At 26.7% G+C, this 2,483-nt stretch overlaps 1 protein-coding gene across 1 annotated transcript in view; it reads left to right on the top strand.

Moving 5' to 3' along the window:
• The window catches only part of LOC102675611 (venom acid phosphatase Acph-1), a 13,540-nt gene continuing 11,057 nt past the window's right edge, over positions 1–2,483 (top strand). Inside the window, exon 1 of the mRNA XM_006621225.2 lies at positions 1–79. The gene's annotated coding sequence lies outside the window, so the exon portion shown is untranslated. The remainder of the gene's footprint in view (positions 80–2,483) is intronic.

Genomic DNA, 2,483 nt, shown 5'->3' with positions numbered 1-2,483 from the left:
ATATATATATATATATGTATCGTCCGTGTATTATTTAATCACAAGTTCAGTGACAAATTTGTATCTCGAAGAGCAAGAGGTAAGATTCGTTTGTCTTCCCTATACGATACGATATATTTACGATATATCGTAAGATTATTTATATCGATATATATATTTTCCTGCTTTCGATCAAATTTACGCTTTTTCTCATTTTTCTTTATAAATTTAGAGAATTATTCTTTATAAATTTTACAAATTTTCTTCTTTTTATCCAAAACGTGAAATTACTTGTCAACTCTTGGCAAATAGCTTTTTTATCCACCGATGAAACGGTGCTTTTGATATTTCGATATATATATATATATATTACTTATGTTTATTATTACGTTTTTTATGTTAACAATTTAGAAGAAAATTAAATGTACATATTTTATTTTCACGATACAACAACAATGCCACGTTTTTTTTTTCTGCTCTCTATTCATCGTATTTTCTTTCGCGTAACGTTCAAATTACAGTTTCGCAATAATTCCGTAGATGCTAGCGTGTAATTAGTTAGCGAAGGAAATCAGGAAGGCGACGATTTATCTTTGCTCTCGTAAGGAAATTAATGATTTTTTTTTCTCTCTCTCTCTCTCTCATCGTACGTCAAATGTCAGTCACACCGGTATATCGCTCGTTTCGTATTCGTTCGTTCTTCGTAGTTTATGTAAGTTCGTTAGATCCGCGGCCAGACAAATTTTTCTTGTGTAAATTCTTGATTATCATTTTTTTTTTTTTCATGAATATCGCGAAGTTTTTGTACAGATTTTTTTTACGCCGAGATATTTTTCTAATCGAATAAGGATAAAAATTGCTCGAATATTTTTAATGCTCGTATAAATATCAAGACAAGATCTAATTAGTAATATAGGAGTCGAGCGTAAAAGCGTGTTAGAATTTTTTTTGTTAATCTATCTCGTACGTACAGCGCATGCTGTGTATGCATTATAACGTTGTATCCACGTGTAACACGTGCAATTTCGAAAATTTATTTACGAATTTTGAAATTTTTTCTTTTTTTTTTTTTTACGTATCACTTTGGTTTTATTGTTTGCAAAAAAATTTATTTATGAATTTTGAAATTTTTTTTTTTTTTTTTTTACGTATCACTTTGGTTTTTTTGTTTGCAAAAAAATTTATTTATGAATTTTGAAATTTTTTTTTTTTTTTTTTTACGTATCACTTTGGTTTTATTGTTTGCAATGATGATGAGTGCAAAAAAAATCAGAAAATTTATATTTTTTAAGACTTTGCGGATAGATATTTTTTTAACTTTGCCATAGAAAATGAATAAATGTATAAATAGGAATTGTTTTTTTCTTTAAATTATATCATTGTCCATCAAAAATTATTGTGCATGTTTCGATTTCTGAAATATTTTTTTATCCATTTTTTTTTTTATGTTTGGAATGCGTAAAAAATATACAAATAAAGTAATATTATGTTCCTTTTTTTTTTTTCTTTTAATAAAAAAAATACATCAACTCTGAATTTTCGAAACGTGGATATAAATACCTTATCGATTTTTTTTTTATGCGATGTAGTTATTTTTGGAATCAAGCGATAAAAGAGTACATATTTACATTTGATCGGTTGAAAACAAATAACGGTACCTATCAAAAAAAACACTTACATGGGAAATTTAATAACGCATTAATTAAAAAAAAAGAAATTTGGATTTATTCGAATTTTAAGCAAATAAAAAGTCTACTACAATCTCTTTAACTTATTTATTTCAATACTTCGTTCGTGAAATAATATCGCGTAATGTTAATTAATTATTTACAGTAATTTTTTTCATTAGCAAGTTAAATATGATTAAATATCGTAAATATATTCGTTACGTTTAATTAAATGAATTTGTTCGATTAAAAGGAATTAAATATCTAGAAAAGGAATTACGAATTCGATGGAAATCACGTGACATTCTGAGAATTTTATCTATCGTGTCATTAGTATCTGTTTATCGTGAAAAAGCACATTAATTAAAATTGCTGAATAATTGCCAAGTCTTGCTAAACTACGAGAAATGCATGCATCTGTGTATTATATATAACGATTAGATAGATAAACAATTTTCAAATTTTACGAAAAATTTAGAAGAAAAAAAAAATTCGATTCGAATGTATATGTATATGAAATGAAAATTTACGAGTCATTCGGGTTCGATGCATCTTAAAATTTTTATATCTTTTCGATTCGAGAGATTTTTAATGACCCCTCGCGTATTTATAACGCAGAAAACGCATTACGAATACAATAGTGACCGATAAGTGTATTATCCATTATCCAGTACTGTTCATTAACTCGAACTAATAAAAACTACTATTCAATTTGTTGAAATTTTCTTTTATGCGTACTTTTATGCTTAAGAGGTGATCGATTTCAAATAGCCAATAAACCATTTTTAAAAGTTCGAAGTTCAAAAATAGGCGGTAATTGAGAATAAAGAGTCCCCC

The sequence above is a fragment of the Apis dorsata genome, unplaced genomic scaffold, assembly GCF_000469605.1.
Source record: "Apis dorsata unplaced genomic scaffold, Apis dorsata 1.3 scaffold_617, whole genome shotgun sequence".
Taxonomy (NCBI): Eukaryota; Metazoa; Arthropoda; class Insecta; order Hymenoptera; family Apidae; genus Apis; species Apis dorsata.
This window is presented reverse-complemented; position numbering and strand designations above follow the sequence as displayed.